Source organism: Rhinoderma darwinii, chromosome 11 (assembly GCF_050947455.1).
Source record: "Rhinoderma darwinii isolate aRhiDar2 chromosome 11, aRhiDar2.hap1, whole genome shotgun sequence".
Taxonomy (NCBI): Eukaryota; Metazoa; Chordata; class Amphibia; order Anura; family Rhinodermatidae; genus Rhinoderma; species Rhinoderma darwinii.
In genome coordinates this window covers 19195341-19214726 of record NC_134697.1, presented here as the reverse complement: position 1 = coordinate 19214726, position 19386 = coordinate 19195341, and the positions used below count along the sequence as shown (strand labels likewise).

Here is a 19386-nt window from a genome sequence, read left to right as displayed (position 1 = left end):
TGGAGCCGTCTTTTCAGGCGTAATTCGAGGTGTAAAATGCCTCGTTTACGCCTGAAAATAGGTTGTGTGAACCCAGCCTAAAACTCATTGTCATGTTCCTCAAACCATTCCTGAACAATGTTTGCAGTGTGGCGGGGGCATTATCCTGCTGAAAGAGGGCACTGCCATTAGGGAATATCATTACCATGAAGCGGGCACTTTTCTGCAGCAATGTCTTGGTAGGTGGTACGTGTCACATCCACATGAATGTCAGGACCCAAGGTTTCCCAGCAAAACATTTCCCAGAGCATCGCACTGCCCCCGCCAGCCTGTCTTCTACCCATAGTTCATCCCGGTGCAATCTCTTCTCCAGGTAAGTGACGCACCCGGCCGTCCACATGATGTAAAATGTGATTCATCAGACCAAGCGCCTTCTTCCAATGCTCCCTGGTGCAGTTCTGATGCTCACGTGCTGATTGAAGACGCTTTCGGCAGTGAACAGGGGTCAGTATGGGGCACTCTGACTAGTTTGTGGCTACACGGCTGCGATGCTCTGCGTGTTCTGACACCTTTCTTTTATAGCCTGCAGTAATATTTTCAGCAATTTGTGCTACAGTATCTCTTCTGTGGGATGGGACCAGACGTGCTAGCCATCACTACCTACGCACATCACCTACTTATTCCTCTCCGGCCCATCCATAAACATGAAGTGACCACTTCCTCTTATAACAAGATGTTCTGCAGAAGATCGGGCAGTTTACTGCTTAGGGCCTGTTCACATCAGTGTTCGGGTTCCATTCATCAGTACCGTTCACGCTTTCCGTCAGAGGAACCGATGAACAGAACCCGAAGGAAACTATCTCTTCCGTTTGCATTATCATTGATTTCAATGGTAACGCTTCCGTTTCGTAAAAGTTTCAGATTTTTCACGGAAATAATAGTATAGTCGACAGTACTGAAAAAAACAAACTGGTAATGGTAATGCGAACGGAAGTGATAGTTTCCGTTCATCCTTTCCTCTGTCGGAAAGGGTGAATGATACCGATCATCGGAACGCGAACGCTGATGTGAACAAGCCCTAAATACAGACCCCAGCTGCTGCAGAGCATTTTTTTTTAAAGAGGAATGGGTAGCTTACTCTCTGCCATTGATTGATTGACATGAAGTTTCCCCTCGTCTCCTCAAACATGTTCTGCATGAAACCCATCTCCTAAAGCTCTCCTTAAAAAAGAGGTTCTGCAGCAGCCGGAGTGTGTATATCCTCTGCTGCAAAAGCTAAAATACACACCTTATTGGCGGATATAAATCGATCCTTTAAAAAGAGGTTCTGCAGCAGCTGTGGCGTGAATTATAATACACCCTCAACTGTAAATTAGAATGTTACCTCTGAGCTCTATGAATGTATCTAATGTGTATTCTCGACTTTTATATGGACGCAAAACTTTTGTTAACTTGTAATACTCAACAGGAGATAGATTATAATATACAGATGAGCACCCCCACCCCCAGCCAGCACCATGTCTGCAGGGAGTACGGTGCAGTGTAGCAGGCAGGCAGGGGGCGGATGATATCAGGCAGGGAGGGAGCAGTGTGGGAGGGGGGCAGTCTCATGACTCTCCCCGGGCGGGGCTCACTCTGGCCGGATTGACTTGTTGGAGCCTCCAGTAAGTGACAGGCTGCCCGGGGAGGACGTGCTGACACCGGGGAGCAGGTAGGGAGAGTACCGGGGAGGGAGCTGGGTATAGGGAGAGGGGTTCAGCAGGGAGGTGGAAGACCCGGTAATGTCTGCCAGGGGGAGAAGACACGAGTGTGCGGGGAGCTGCAGATGTAGCAGAGCTGAATTTAACTCTTGGGGCTGCGTAGTTTCTGCATCCATAATGTTGTAGGAATACCTTCAGTCCCATGTAAAACAACAAATCACACACAGACTGGTAGCACTAGGAGTTGTCAAATGAACTAACTCGGCTCTGCTACATTAGTATTCTAGAGATGGCAGTGACTGCTGAGTCTTCCTGTGTATAGTAGATGCATAGTGTATTACATCTTCATTGTACAGCATCTGTGACAACATTGCTACAAGTTATTCTATGTTATTATATTGTTACTGCCATCATTGTTTATTATTACTACTATCCTTTATTAATATTATTACTACTATCGTTTTTATTTATTATAATTTTTTATTATATAGTAAATGTTTTCATTTTTTTATGCTTTATTATAATTAGTGTCAGTTCACACGTATGGTAAATACTGTGGATTTTTAGTAACGTATTTTGTTGCAGAAATTCTGCAGCATAATAAAGTAGCAGCAGCAGCGTGGGTGAGATTTGAACAAATCTCATCCACACGCTGCGTAAATGCTGAGCGGGAAAAAGCGCTCAGAAATTGACCTGCGGTGCATTTTTATTTTTTTTTTATTTTTTTTTTAATCAGCATGTCCATTGTATTTGCGTAATCGCTGCTTATTTGTTGCGGGATTTCCCCGTTTAATTCAATAGGGAGGTAAAACCCGCAACAAATATCAGATGTTCCGTTTTTTTGCGGAGGACTCGCAACTGAGAAAAAAAATTTTTTAACCAGAATTCTGTGTATCTTCGTCCAGGCCGGCCTCCTGGGATGACGTTTCATCCCATGTGACCGCTGCAGCCAATCACAAGCTGCAGCTGTCACATGGGATAAAACATCATTCCAGGAGACCGGTCTGCAGGACGTCAGAGGGTAAGTATATGGTTTGTTTTTTATGTAAATTTTTTCGCAATGGACATTCCGGACGAGAAACTGCATCACAATTTGGTGCGGTTTTTCGGCTGGAACGCCCTGTGCCCACCAGGGCGGATACGCTATGTACCTTTATGCAGCGTATCCGGCCTGTGTGAACGTAGCCTTATTATATTTTTCTTGTAATCAGTAGGCTCCGGCTTTACAGTGACTTCAGACACATTTTAATGTACGGGATCACAAACAAGTGCGTAGCTATAGGGGGTGCAGAGATAGCCATTGCGTTCAGGCCCTGGTACCTACGGGGGCCTAATGGCTCCTTTACTACTAAGGCTTCGTTCTCATCTGCGTCAGGGCTCCGTTCCGCCTGAGCTTTCTGACTGAAACCATAAGTTTTCGTTGATTTCAATGGTGACGGATCCGATGCCAATGGTTTCCGTTTGACTCCGTTGTGCAAGGTTTCCATCGTTTTGACAGAATCAACAGCGTAGTCTACTATGGTTTCCGTTTGTGTCAGTCAAGGTCCTGCTCTGACGGAGAACTTTGATACAACGTCGGAATGGGACCCTGACGCATATGTGATCGAAAGCCTAAGAAGACACCAGCATTGAAAATGAAGCATGGTATGTTAAAGATTGCAATTTCCGCAACTGAAAATATTTACACACACATGCAGCAAAAAAAAACCCATTCCCAGGAATCTAACATACTTTTCAGTTGCAGAAATGTTTGCAAAGAATCTGCCGCGTTTGAACATACCCTTATTGCATTGGGGTCTATTAGCTTTGTTATGCCTCTGCATTCAAGCTTCACCAAGCGATGCAATGTAATTTAAATGCAGTGTGAATAGACATCACCTCCAGCCAGGACGCGATGTCTATTCACAATCCTGACACTTCGGTAAAGTTTTTGTGGGACCTACTCACACAGCACAGCGTGATCTCGCTGTGCTGTGATTAAGTCCCATACCAACTTTACCGAAGTGTCGGGATTGTGAATAGACATCACGTCCTGGCTGGAGGTGATGTCTATTCTCTCTCAAGACACTTCAGTAAAGTTAATGTGGGTGTATGTGACAGCACAGCGTGATCTCGCGAGATCACACTGTGCTGAGAACATGAATGGAGAGAAGTGTATGACGCTGATTGGTCACTGATTGGTCAGCGTCATACACTTCTCTTTACAATGCCCACTTGGTCAAAAGGTAAAACATGCCCAGTTGTCTATTAAGAAACTAATTAGCATAAATCTAAAATTGCTCATAACTTGCTCAAAAATGATCTTTTTCACAATAAAAAACAGTTTTGTTATCTACATTAAATCGCCGATCACATTATGTAGGAGATACAGCATTTATAATCTAGTGACAGAGCCTCTTTAACACCAATATTTTGTGGCAAAATGGCACACGCCAGATACATTTGGTGCATTTTCGACTCTATTACTTTTTTGGCGCATCTGCCCCTATGTTTATCTACGTGACACAGGGAGAGAAAGATGTGCAATTTAAATTGTATCAAGTGACCTCATGTGACTTAGGGAGGATTTACATGAGCGTGTGCGTTTTGCGCGCGCAAAAAACGCAGCGTTTCGCTGTCGCAAAAGGCACTTAACAGCTCCATGTGTCAGCAGCATATGATGCGCAGCTGCGTGATTTTCGCGCAGCCGCCATCATTATGACACTGTTTGTAAACAGAAAAGCACGTGGTGCTTTTCTGTTTTCAATTATACTTTTTACTGCTGTTGCGCGAATCACGCACGTCCCATGGAAGGGCTTCCGTGTGGTGCGCGTGATTTTCACGCACCCATTGACTTCAATGGGTGCGTGATGCGCGAAAAACGCAAATATAGGACAGGTCGTGAGTTTTACGCAGCGGACTCACGCTGCGCAAAAATCACTGACAACCTGCTCGGCCCCGTAGACTAACATAGGTCCGTGCGAGGCGCGTGAAAATCACGCGCGTTGCACGGACGTATTTTACGATAGTCTGAATAAGCCCTTACTAAACTGAAAACATATCAGTTGGATGGTGCACTGTGCAGCACCTTTTGCTGGCACCCCCCTGTATGGTGAACCTTTAAATGATATTCAGTACAGGAGGGTGATGACACACAGAGCTGTTAAGTGCCTTTTGTGCGCGCAAAACGCACACGCTCGTGTGAATCCGACCTTAGAAGGGGAAAAAAAAAATCACCTGCAATTACCGAGACTTCTCAGCTTCCTGCATGTGGGATATTGGGCTTACTGTATGAATTTTCAGGTTTTGAGTGATTTTTTTTCAGCATTTCTTAGTTCAAGAGCACCTAAAATGAAACCATTATCCGTAAATAAAAGTGTTAGGGTAAGTTCACATGTAGCGTGTTTCCGCAACAGTAGCAGCAGCGTGGATGAGATTTGAACAAATCTTATCCACATGCTGCATAAATAAGTGGAAATAATTCGCAGAAATTGACCTGCGGTGCGTTTTTATAATCCGCAGCATGTCATTTGAGTAATCCAGCCTTTTTGTTGCTGGTTTTCCCCATTGTATTCGATGGGGTGTTAAGACTCGCCACAAATAACAGATATTGCTATTTTTGTGGCGGAAAAGCTGCGATACCGCTGCAAAAATGGGAACTCTGGAAAAAATAAATCTTATACTTACCCAGAATTCTCTGCTTCTTTGTCCAAGTCAGCCTCCTGGGATGACATTTCATCCTATGTGACCGCTGTAGCCAATCAAAGTTTGCATAGGTCACATGGGATGAAACGTCATCCCAGGAGGGCGGCCTGCAGGACATCAGAGGGACGCATCGACATGGCTATGTAAGTGTGGACCTTTTTCATTTTATTTTATTTTATATTTTTTTTAAGTGCGGTTTTCTGCAGCGGACATGGCGGCCGAAAAAACTGCACCGCAATTTGGTGCACTTTTTTCCGGCCGGAGTTCCATGCGACGCCCAGGGCGGTTACTCTGTGTGCTTTTACGCAGCGTATCCGTCCTGTTTGAACATAGCCTTAGAGCTGTCATTAAAAATAGTTTTTAGTCATTTTTTTACTTCTCTGGTTCCGGGAAAGCTCGGTGTCAAAAACCAAAGAGGTTGCCACCTAGCTTTGAACTTGAATGACAAATCTGCCTAGTTATGCACCCGGTCCCATAACGTTGCATTACTAGTCCAAAAACACAGCCAATGAGATAGATGAAATGGTAGCCACATTGATTGTTGATCCGCTATCCTGAAACATTTATAAGAAATGGCACATGCTTGTATTTCCGTTAGGGTATGTTCACATGGAAAACGAAAAACAGCTGTAAAATACGGAGCTGTTTTCAAGGGATTTTCAGGCATTTTTTGCTGCATTATTTACGTTTGTTTTTGGAGCTGTTTTTCTATTGACCCAATGAAAAACGGCTCAAGAAGTGGCATGCACTTATTTTTTACGGGGTGTTTTTTACATGCTGTTTTTACAAACGGACGCGTAAAAAATGCCCCGTGGGAACGAAAAGCCGTTTTTTTCATTAATGGGCAAATGCTTGGACGCCTTCAGCCTCTGTAATTTTAGCTGTTTTTCGGGGCGTTTACGGCCCGAAAAAACAGCTGGAAAATAAGCAGTGGGAACATACCCTAAGAGCTTATTCAGACGAACGTGATATACGTCCGCGCAACGCACGTGATTTTCGCGCGCCTCGCACGGACCTATATTAGTCTATGGGGCCGTGCAGACAGTCCGTGATTTTTACGCAGCGTGAGTCCGTTGCGTAAAACTCACGACATGTCCGTTCTTTGTGCGTATTTTGCGCATCACGCACCCATTGAAGTCAATGGGTGCGTGAAAATCACACGCACCACACGGAAGCACTTCCGTGGGACGCGCGTGAGTCGCACAACAGCAGTGAAAAGGATGAATGAAAACAGAAAAGCACCACGTGCTTTTCTGTTTACAAACATCCAAACGGAGTGTCATAATGATGGCACCTGCGCGAAAATCTCACAGCCGCACATCATACGGGGCTGACACACGGAGCTGTTAAGTGCCTTTTGCGCACTCAAAACGTCGCGTTTTTTGCGTGCGCAAAACGCACACGCTCGTGTGAATCCGGCCTCCGTGTCTTGTTTTACTAGAAGAGATGGGAGGATTTACTAGCGTGTTAATGAGGCCGGATTATGATAACAGGGATTTTCTGTGCCGTGAGTTTCCGTCCTTGTGATGTGGCTCTAGGAACTGTAATGATGATCGAGAGTGACATATATTTTCCATAATCGGATAATTGTACAGGTTACATCCACTCCTCCCTCGAGAAGGTATTAAGCCGTCTTGGTACCTCAGCGTTTGCAGCTCGTCCATTGGCTACAATTTGTATATTAAAATAGACCGCCACGTGTCTGATCCTATCTGCAAGATAATCTGCCTCGTTCCCGACCGCCTCTAGCCATAGAATAACTCCTAGTCCTGTGTTGTAAACTACGTGTGCGCAATTGTGGAATGATTGACTACGTTTTATTTTTAATGTAAGGAAGCACTCTGGGCCTCATGTCTTAACAGACATGGGCCGCGTTTTGTTTAAAACTGTTCTGTTTAGGCTGCAGCATATTTTATTTTGCATTTGCGCCAAAAATAATAACTATTTGAGTTGCGTGTTTTGGGGGCACGGTTACGGATGAACCTCTGTTTTAGCCAGATTTACTACAGATGTGCTGTTGTTTTTATTTTTTCATTAACCCATAGACGTTAATAGAACCAGAATAGGCCATGCTGTGAGTTTCTTGCAATGGACACACAGATGTGTGGATAGCCCTATTGATTTGTATGGGTCTGTGTGCTGTCCGGACAGCAGGTGGAAGGGAAATATATTCGTGTGAATAAGGCCTTAAATGTAAGGCTTCATGCACAAGTCCGTGCAGTATTTATGGTCAGTAAATATTGCACGGATGAACCACCGACGGGCCGCGGACTGTCAACCACATTTGCGGGCCGTGCTCACATTATAAAGTATGGGAGCATGGTCCGTAAATGCAAAAAATAGGACCTGTCCTATTTGTTGCGGATCATTTCTACGGCCCGGACACTTGCCCATGAATTTACGGGAAGGTGTCCGTGGCCCATAGAAATGACTGAATCAGTATTTTTATCCATATTTTTATCCGATACTACGGATCCGTAATAAATAAAAATTATGGTCGTGTGCATGAGGCCTAAGCTAGTAACTTTAAACCAAAATTGCCAAACCTCCAATATATAAAACAAATGGCATGCAATATTAGATAAATTTGTCACACAACATACCCCAAAAACTTGACACAAATAAAAAAAAAAAAACAAAAAAAAACAATAACCTAAAGACGTCTTGATTTATACACGTGGGCCGCTGTTATTCCTAGGGCAGCGGGGGTAGGCCTGACACATGGATTCAAAGAATACAGAGCGAGATACCGGTGTCATGTCCACTCAGGTCATGCACCAGGGGGTCATCACACCCTGGTACCAGAGGGGGGCCCAAAGAAGACACCAGTATTATAAGCAGAACATTATATTTGGGCAGGCCGTGTTACAGATTTTGGTTTGGGGCCCAGTTACACTTCAACCATGTCCTAGGCATATAGAAGGTTTATCAAGAAGAGTAGTCGTTGCGCATAGCAACCAATCAAATTCTACCTCTCATTTTTCAAAGGTCCTTTGTAAAAAGAAAGCAGCGACCTGATTGGTTGCCATGAGCAACAACTCCATTTTTGTTTTTTCACTGGTTTTGATAAATCTCCCAAACATGAGATTTAACTGTCCCTTTTAATACAAACCGTCTATCATATAGAATAGGCAAGAAATCACTAGGAGATCCCTGCAGGGCATACAGCTAGTTTGGACAATTTCGAGATGTGATCATAATAGCGAATGGGTGGTAGGTCACTGGTAATTTTAAGCTAGGGCTACACAGCAACATGTGTCGAGCATCATCAACTCGCATGACAAAAAAAGTATGCAATTTGATCTCCCCACAATGTCACGCAACGTTTTTTGGGGTACGAGTTGTTTCCGACTTTAGGTCTTTATAAGGTCATGACAAAAAATACAAGCTGCATGCGAGTCAGTCGCATGCGATTTACATTGCTGTCTAGGGAAAGCCAAGTATAGCGACTCAAAATACAGCCAATTTGGATTTTTTGTAACCGCTGCGACACATGTCGCAATGCAATCGTTAGCTGCGATGTCACCAGTGACGTGGCGATTTTACTTGTCGCTGTGTAGCCCTAAGTATTGGCCATTAGCGGAATTAACTTATAGACATCCATTTTCAGCAAAACGTACATGTTCTTTTATTTTAGAAGACGTCTGAGACCTCCGGATAGTTCCTATAGACATTTCGTTTTTGGTAGGTCCAACTTCGAGGGGATCTTTCAACCATAGATACTAGCCCTCTCTGGCTGACGGAGGGTGGGGGGTACCTTGTTCAGATGATGTCTATATTCCTAATAGGGAATACGGAATAAGATTATCTTCATGAGACAACCCCTTTAAGGCCATAAACCTGTAATGAGACCTAGTAAATACACAGTGAACAGTGATGGGGGCTGGAAAAGAATGAATTTTAATGGTAGGTAGATTATGGTATTTTTGTTTTTTTTTTAATTTAAAAGGCCATTTAGGGAAATGTCGCATCATATGTGCACACAACCTATTTTCAGAAGTAATAGAGGCGTTTTACGCCTCGAATTACGCCTGAAAAGATGGCTCCAATACATCGGCAAACCTCTGCCCATTGCCTGCAATGGGTTTTACGATGTTCTGTGCAGATGAGGTGTAATTTTACGCGTCGCTGTCAAAAGACGGCGCGTAAAAATTACCCCCGCGTCAAAGAAGTGCAGGACAATTCTTGGGACGTTTTTGGAGCCGTTTTTTATTAACTCCAACGAAGAACAGCTCCAATTACGTCCGTAAAAGACACCGCAAAAAACGCGAGTACATGCAAAAACGTCTGAAATTCAGGAGCTGTTTTCAGGCCAAAACTGCTCCGTAATTTCAGACGTATTTGGCTTTTGCGTGTGAACATACCCTAATGATCAGTGCTTCTGTGTAACCAGAATAATAGTTTGGGGAAATACCCCTTTTGATTCTAGGGCTACATTTATACGAGCGTGTCAAGATTCACGCGCGTGAAAAACACGTGCAAATCTAGTCCGTGTGTGTTGCGTTATGCATCGGTGTGCTTTGTGCGTGGCATGCATTTTTCACGCACTCGCAAAGCACTTCTTTTTCTCTTTTTTTTTTATGGAATTGATGCGCAAATGTGAAAACACACCAATATAGGACATGCAGTGAGTTTCACGCGGCGGACTCTCGCTGCCTGAAAACTCACGCATGTGTGAACGGCCCCATTGAAATCAATGGGTCTGTGTGTTGTGCGTGGTTTCCATGAGCAGCACACGAACGAGGCTCGCGCTGGTGTGAATGGGCCCTTAGTCGCAACACATCTGGCAATTCATGAATGATAATTGTGACTTACGTTTTTCTACAACCATTAGGTTCTTCAGTATTACGGTTTCCGGATGTGCACCCACAGTAGTCCTCCTTCTCTTCCTATGCATCTACATAGACCTACCTAGGATGCATTTCAGAAATCTCTTGATCTGTTAGGCTGGGTTCACACGACCACATTAACGTCCGTAATGGACGGACGTATTTCGGCCGGAAGTCCCGGACCGAACTCAGTGCAGGGAGCCGGGCTCCTAGCATCATAGTTATGTACGACGCTAGGAGTCCCTGCCTCTCCGTGGAACTACTGTCCCGTACTGAAAACATGATTACAGTACGGGACAGTTGTCCTGCAGAGAGGCAGGGACTCCTAGCATCGTACATAACTATGATGCTAGGAGCCCGGCTCCCTGCACTGTGTTCGGTCCGGGACTTCCGGCCGAAATACGTCCGTCCATTACGGACGTTAATGTGGTCGTGTGAACCCAGCCTTACTGTGAGAGTGCCACCGGAAGTCGTCATACTAAAGAAAGAACCCTCGTGAGGGCAGCTGCAATGACTGTAACATAAAGGGTCCACGAGCATTCGTAGACCCTATGTAAACGGGAACAATCAGCAGATGATCGATCGTCTGCTGGTCGTATCGTTTTAAAAAAGTAAAATATTATCGTTGTCAGCAGCACATCTCCCGTTGTAAACAAGGAGACGCGCCGCCGACATGATGGTAATGGATGGGGACGAGCGGACGTTACTCCGATCGCTCGTCTCCATCCGTAGCTCCGTGTCTCGTTGATCGGTGCTCGCTGCATCGGTCACTTATCGGCCGGCGTAAAAGCGCCTTTAGAGTCTCGCCTTAGTCTTTGGTTAATATGCAAATATGTGTAATTAGCAATTATTATATATTATCTCCCACAATTCTAATTATCCCTGTGAATAAACCTGTTATGTATTTCCTGTAAATTATTATGCAACATCCCTTTAGATGTGCAGTGTGGATGTTACCAGTGCAGAAGTTTCTTATTGAAGACCTGTCACCTCGCCTGACATGTCTGTTTTAGAAAATACTTGTATTCCCCTGAAAACACTATTCTTGAGCATCTTTTCTTAAAACTCTGTATTGTGCCGTTCCTCTGTTATTCCTCCTGGAAATGTATGAATACATTGACTACTGAATGTCACCATTCCCCTTGCGCATAGGGTGTGTCCCTACAGTCTAAGGCCTGATTCACGTGAATGTGTCCATTTTGCGCCTGCAAAAAAGACACATTTGTCATGCGTTGCATTTCTCTGTGACATTCGTGTGTGTTCCGTGTGGCATCAGTTGTTGATGTCTGTTTATGTACACATTTCTTTATTTTTACTTTTTTTTTTTTTTCTCAATTCCTTTATGAACTTGTTTGTAAATCATGAACCGCACACGGATGTGACTTCAATGGGTGTGTGAGGCGCAAAAAACGCTGAAAAATAGGACATGCAGTGAGTTTCACGCAATGGTAACACGCTACGTGAAAAACACTGCGTGTCTGAATGACCCCATTGAATTGCATAGGTCCGTGTGACGGCCGTTTTTTTACGGGCCATCACTTGGACGTATTCAACGTTTGTGTGAATAAGGCCTGACCCTGTCAGCCTCGATTGGACAGTGTCAGAATGTGTAAGGACACACCCTTTTGACAATGGGAATGGTAACGCCCAGTTGTTAATTTATGCATACATTTTCAAGAGGAATAACAGAGGACCATCGCAACACTAAGAAAATATGTTCCGGAATTGTTATTTTAGGAGAAATGCAGGTATTTACTAAAACGGACATCTCAGGAGAGGTGAAAGTTTTCTTGGCTTAAAAGAGGACCTGACTGGCACTGCAGTGTAAAACGGACCAGTGCCTGCCAACCCGTCAATGGAGAAATGGCGACTCATGCACGGTCATTCTCCATTGCAGTAAATGTGAGTTATGGAAATACAAGGGACTTTCCATATTGCATTAAGTCATTATATACATTTATTATTTTGCTAATTGCTCTCAAAGAACTTATCCGTGTGAGCGCTAGGTTGACAAAGTAGCCGTCAAAACGCTTAGAGGGGTTGTGGGTAATTTATTTTATTTTTTTCCAGAAACCGCGCCACACATCTGTGGGCTGTGTTTGGTATTGCAGTTCAGCCCCATTCATGTTAAAAGTAATGTTGGCAATTATTACTCGTGTACCAATGACGGAGGTTTATAAGATCCCAACCGCATTGCATAGGGAATTTTAAAAGGGCAAACCTTGATCCAGGGGGGTCAGTTGGGTATCTACTCTACCGTGGCTGCCCCTCACCTCGTAAGCTTTACTGGCGGCTTTTGTCTGGCATGAATTTCTGGAACTCGTAGTTTCTTAAAAGATGAAGAGTCACAGATGGAAAAAAATATTTTAGCGTAGGATTGGTATGGTACTGCTGTGACACATCTCGTGTGTTCTTTGTATCTGTGGCTCCACGTCATCATCGCAGTAAGGATATTCCAGTCTGAAGAGGTGGTTGTGGGGCATTAACATTGCGTTTTATTCTTGTAACATTCACGTAGGGCTGAGGTCCGTTGTGCGATGCACTTCCCACTAGTTCTTGTAATTGGCGTGGTCATAAATCTGCTTTTGTGACAAGGCTAATCGTACTATTCATTACTATGAAGATCTGTGGGTTTTACTATAAGCCTATTCTTGTTTTCATTGACTAGGATGAAGTTCCTGACATTTCATACAAGTAATGTAAGATAGATGGGAAGCGGTTTATTGCAGGACTATGGTTATTGTATAAGGGGGCAATTACTTTTTCACATGGTTGAAATGTGTGTTCCTTATAGAGCATCTGTCAACCTTTTTTGCTATCTTCCCTGCGGGCAGCATAATGTAGTGACATAGATGCCGACTTCAGCGTTCTGTCTCGTTGTGCTGTATTTTTTGTAAAATGTAATATTCCGGTCACAACAAATTATCGCCTATCCACTGGATAAGTTATAACTGTTAGATCAGAGAGCGTCCCACCGATGGTACCCCCACCGATTGGCAGAACGAAGGTCCCATGCCCCCCCGCCCCCCATCCCCCAGCCACAAGCCCGCTGATATAAGGCGTTCAATGGAGCGCAGGTCGGGCATGATGGGTGTTGCGTTGAAAAAACCCAAAATTTATTTATTTACACTTAAATTAAATTTGTTCATCACTTCATCCTAAAATGCTGGAAGGACTTCCAGCTAAATCCGTTGACAATCAAATATCTATAAGGTCCTGGAAGACGTTGTCTGAGACTCTTCACAGGGATAGGGCATAGCATGTATCTTGTATATAAACGTATTGTTCCCCCTTGGAGATAATAGGTGCCAGCTGTATCTGGCAGCCCCCTATCTTCCCTGCTCTATTGAAAGAACATGTGTTTTTGGCCGAGTCAATCCTGATAATTATTGAAGACGTCGACCATTTGTCTGAAAGCTGTCCTTTGTACACCGGCCGATAAGCGGCCGGTGCAGCGAGCGCCGATCAACGAGACATCATTGATCGGCGCTCGTTTGCTCCTGTCACACGGAGCTATGGATGGGGACGAGCGGTCGTTACTACGATCACTCTTCCCCATACATTATTATCACATCTGCAGCACGTCTCCCTGTTTACACAGACAGATGTGCTGCCGACGACGATAATTCACTTTTTTAAAACTATACGACCAGCAGATGATCGAGCATTTGCTCGTTCATCTGCTGATCGTTCCCCTGTTTACACAGGGCAATTATCAGCAACGAGCGTTATATGAACACTTGTCTGTCCTATAATCGTCCTGTGTAAAACCCCCTAAAAACACCTGAAGAAGTCAAATCTTTTATATTTGTGTTTTTTTGTGAAGTCATCTTTGTTATATTACTGCCTGTAAGACTTCGTTCAAATCTGCGCCAGGGTCCCGTTCCGACGGAGCTTTCCGTCGGAACGGGACCCTGACTGACACAAACGGAAACCAAAGGTTTCCATCACCATTGATTTCAATAGTAACGGATCCGGTGCCAATGTTTTCCGTTTGTCTCCGTTGTGCAAGTTTTCCGTCGTTTTGACGGAATCCATAGCGTAGTCGACTACACTATTGATTCCGTCAAAACTACTGAACCCTTACACAACGGAGACAAACAGAAAACATTGGCACCGGATCAGTCACCATTGAAATCAATGGTGATGGAAACGGAAATCTGTGGTTTCCATTTGTGTCTGTCGGGGTCCCGTTCCGACGGAAAGCTGTCGTAACTGAGCCCTAGCGCAGATGTGAACGAAGCCTTACAATGACGGTAATCTTGTTATCTACATAACTGCTAGCTACTGTTCTTCCCTTATCAGCTAGTCTTTCTGAGAAAGTCTGACTTTATGATCTGACAGAGCGGATCATCATCAGTGTGTAGAAAATCCCAGCATTCAACAACAAAATAAAACATTCTATATCTATTTTTTCTTTGTTTGTTTGTTTTTATGTTATTGACACTTTTTCATTATTATGAATTGAGGTCACACCACATATCATACATTGTAGCAAGAGGAAAAATAGAAGGAGCAGCACCTCCCAACCCCATAGATTCCTGCCTGCATTATCCCTCCACCGGTTAGACCGTAAAAGTGGCGAGCGGATTGTGCGCTGTGGCCAACACCTTCACTTTTGTTTTTCATAAATTTTGGTTATTTCCTTCTGTAAGATATTGCAAAAGTTCTGCAACCACCTCCTCTAAATAATGCTCTTCAAGGGACTGTTTACAGGTCGTTTTCTAATAAATGAGTACAAAAAATATATTCCAAAAAATCTGCACAGGTTCCGTAATCTGAAAATTGCTTGCATGTTGTTTTATTCACAAAAATATGCAAATAATTCTTCATTGAAGTAAAAGGTGATAAAAAAAAAAAAAAGAAGAGCGGGCAAATACTACAATCACACCCCTTCTATTTTCTGGCTTAATTACACCCTATTGTGGGTGAGGAGGGCCTGGTGCCTGTTAACCCATCCCACTACAACCTTTCCATGCATTATAGATATTAGTTTGCTGTTCGTGAATGAGACCAGACTGCAAACCTGTACATACCTAGTCCTGCTCTAAGGTAGGTTGTCCGAAAGTTTAAAGTTAGTTGCAGGAAATGTTATAACAGAGGACAGAATAATGATAAACGACGAGCAATTAAGAAAAGAGTATTGGGTAACTGTCCCACATACATATACAATGGAAAATGAGCCTCAATAAGATCAGGGACTGGAGTTTTACTTAAAATAGACACTGAGAATGTGTCTATACTTCTTCTTTTACTTTCCTAGTTGTATAATAATGAAAGTTCTCACTCAGCAGTAACATGTCCAAACAATTGTTCTCCTAGATATGTGGTCACATGCGGTGGGGGGTTTACCTAGAGCTTATTGTACAGTATGTACTTCTTCCAGATACATTACTGGCCCCGTCTGCAGCCCTCAAAATCTACCCTTATTCTCAGAGATTTCAACATACGTGGAGTTAAAGGGGTTCTCCCGGACTTTCACATGGATAGTGGGGGTTCTACCTCCAAGACCATTACCGATCAGCAAAATGAAGCGGCCGTGGCGCTCCTGCCTATTTCTTACGTTGGTACAACATCTGCAAGTACTAGTACTGCAGCTCGGCCCCTTCATTGGATTGGGACTAACTGCAAAGAAACAGGCACAGCTGCTCGTACAGAGAAACCGCTGTGCACTTCAGCCTCTTTATTTTGCTGATTGACAGGGGTTCCGCGGTTAAACCCCCACTGATCAAAGTTAAAGTCTCAGAGAACCCCTTTATAGTGGCACACACTTATACCCTGTTTGGCATTTTTCTGCTGTCGGACAGCTAATAAAAGGTCAGGCCTGGCGTACATTGCTGAAGATTTTTTCCCTACTGTGTGAAATGGCAAGGGGCGACATGTCATTATTCAACATATAAATATAATATGCCCTGTACCACTATCACAGACTTTTTACAGATGAAGGCCGGGAAATGGAATTGATGGTGGAAAGTAGAAATATGTGGTGCCAGCACTTCTAGTCAAAAAGCTCGAAGATCCAGGGTTTTGTCAATCCATTTAAGCTGTGGCTTAGAAAAAAGTGGCGGAAAGAAACCATTCATTAAATATGGTCTTTCCTTTTAAGCTGGTCAAAAACTGTTCCACCCAAAAATACCCACCAGATAAAATGGGGGTGTAGATTCGCGCAAACACTACCTTTATTACCAAATATTCCTGGGGTCTCTGTAGTAGGACGGTTAGTTCCAACAGTGGTCTAGTGTGCTGAAGAGGTTAATGCAAGCATACCTAGTTGTCTGCTCCCAGGAAATTATTAAAGGGGTTTTCCGGGACATTGTTATTAACGGCCTATCCTTAGGATAGGTCCTCAATATCTGATCGTGGGGGACTGATTCTCCGTATCCCTACCGATCAGTTGGCGAAAGGGGCCGCTATGCTTTAACAAGTGCTGTGACACATCTGTTAACCAGGTATAGCGCCATACATTTGGTAATGTGCCTGGTATTGCAGTTAAGTTCAATTAACTTGAATGGGACTGAGCTGCAGTTATAGCCACAGCCACTATAAAATGCATGGCGCTGTGCCTAGTAAAGAAAGAAGGGAACGCGGCGCTGACAGGAAGTCAGATCCCCACTGATCTGATATTGGCGGCCTATATGGATAGGTCCTCAATATCAAAGTCCCGGAAAACCCTTTAATGTCAGCATCCCTGGTGGCCTAGGACAGTAAGGTTTTAAAGTGTAGCTCCAGTTCTACCCTCCTGCCTGAACTGACATCGGGTCTTGAGAAACGCTCCTGCATTCTGGGTGGTACATTTGTACTGTACGATGACCAGAGAGCACTGCGCATGTGTCTAATTCTAATTAATGGGACCCGTAAGCAGTAAGGGTTTATTGTCAGCATCCTTCGTGATGCAGGTCCATAAAGTATTGTTGCCAGCATCTCTGGTTATCTTAGGGCATTAAGGGGTTGTTGTCAGCATCCCTGGTGGTCTATGGCCGTAAGGGGTTGATGTCAGCATCCCTGGTGGTTTAGGGCAGTAAGGGGTTGATGTCAGCATCCCTGGTGGTCTAGGGCAGTAAGGGGTTGATGTCAGCATCCCTGGTGGTCTAGGGCAGTAAGGGGTTGATGTCAGCATCCCTGGTGGTCTAGGGCAGTAAGGGGTTGATGTCCGCATCCCTGGTGGCCTAGGGCAGTAAGGGGTTGATGTCCGCATCCCTGGTGGCCTAGGGCAGTAAGGGGTTGATGTCCGCATCCCTGGTGGCCTAGGGCAGTAAGGGGTTGATGTCCGCATCCCCGGTGGCCTAGGGCAGTAAGGGGTTGATGTCCGCATCCCTGGTGGCCTAGGGCAGTAAGGGGTTGTAGTGAGCATCTCTGGTGGCCTAGGGCAGTAAGGGATTGTAGTCCGCATCCCTGGTGGTCTAGTGTGGTGAAGAGGTTAATCATACCTGGTGTCTATTACTGTCCCAGGCTAATCATGTTCAGCTTCCTGTTACATACCTGCATTAATATCCGAGACCAGATCATGAAGGGATAGAGAGAATTCTGAGGCTGTGATTTCGGGGGCTCTCTGTGTTTGGGCAGAGCAAAGGTGGAACTTGATGCTCTTGGGCCCTAATGCAAAATCTGTAACCGGGCCCAATACTGGTTTTTTCTTATGTGGCAGAGAGGCTTTTGGACTCCCTGGGGCACCAGGGCCCATGTGTGACTGCTACCTCTGCACCCCCTATAGCTACGCCCCTGGTAACCCAGCTTTACAATGTTCTGTTGTATGCAGTGATATAACCTCTGTACAACCCTGACGGTTATGTTGGAATTATATAATGATTGTCATTAGTTGAGGGAGAAGCAGCGAGAACTGAAATTGTTCTCTGATTACCTGAAGATAAATGATGTGAGGGTCTGACTGCGCCAAGGAAAAATTATACCCTTCTTTCATACTTGTTCGGCAGTAGTTTTGGAAGGGTAACAGTATGCCACTGTTTCCTAGTCATGCGGTGTGGGGTAGGCCAGGCCCTCTCTATGTTACAGATCTGATAGTAATTTTGCATCACATGTGCCAATAAAAAGGACCTGATAGCCCTGCCAGCGTTCCTGGGCCAAGCACAAACCTTGTGCATTGTTCCCACGAGATGGTTCTAATGAGAATGGATCTACCAGCATCAGCAGTAAGAGCTGCAATAGTATCGGACTGGCCGCGCCAACCACTCCTGCGCTTTGTTTACAGTCATCACATGGCAGAGACAAACCTTTTAGCTTCCCTGGCATTCCTGAACAATAATGGTCCCATGACCAGCTGTGAGGACATGCTGACCTATTGTTACACTTACGCTCCACGTAATACAAAGCTGCGCAGCATTACAGCTGTGTACAAGTAGGCTGCCACGCTGGACATAGACATGTGTGGGCAGACCAGACACGACGCAGCCCTGACTGTTACAGAATGAATTCTGTTTTTATGGCTAGTGTAGTAAATCCTTTTACGTTTCCTTCGGCTGGTTTGGATTTACAAAGCCTTCCTCGCAAACAATTGTAAATGTTTCCGATTTCATATAAATAAAGCTTAAAAGGGGTTATCCAAGACTTTATAAAATCCGCAGCAGGGTGGGAGGGATGGTGTAAAATAATAAACTGACAGCTACTCGCCCCCTGAAGTGCCCCCCGCACCAGTTGCGAAGCCCCATTCTCCACGGCTCCAGTCATGTAGCGGTCATGTTGCATTCACCGGTCACATCTCGCTGCAGCCAATCGCTGGCCTGATGCTGCCATAAACAGCATGTGATCGTTGAGCCCAGCAATTGGGGCCAGAGGCCTCTGCGCTGGAGCGGGGGGGGGGGGGGGGTGGGCCCGGGGGGTACTTCTGTGGGTGAGTATCTGCCAGTTTATTATTTTACACCATCTCCTGCCCTGCTCCCGGATAACCTTTGTCTAATGAAAAGTTCTGCGAGTTTCTAATATACTTTGTTTCAATTCCTCACCATTGTAAAGATCTCTGCTTGCTATCAGTGAGTGTAAACATTCATGCTTACATTTAGAGGCTGAAACCCACTGGCAGAATTACTAATCAAAACGCGCCAGAATTCTGGAGCACAAAAGTTGTTTCACACACTTTTCAGGACTCACTCGACAAGGAGGCTCAAACAAGAAGTGGTATAAAGACAGAAGTGTCTTAAGATGCGGCAAATTTATCGTCCAGCATGAGCCGCTTTGATAAA

The 19386-nt window shown here is 44.6% G+C and overlaps 1 protein-coding gene across 2 annotated transcripts in view; it reads left to right on the top strand.

The window, feature by feature from the left end:
* Positions 1 to 1627: 1627 nt before the first annotated feature.
* DNMBP (dynamin binding protein) overlaps positions 1628 to 19386 on the top strand; it is a 98224-nt gene continuing 80465 nt past the window's right edge. For both annotated transcript variants that reach the window (XM_075843095.1, XM_075843093.1), the window contains exon 1: positions 1628 to 1690. The gene's annotated coding sequence lies outside the window, so the exon portion shown is untranslated. The remainder of the gene's footprint in view (positions 1691 to 19386) is intronic.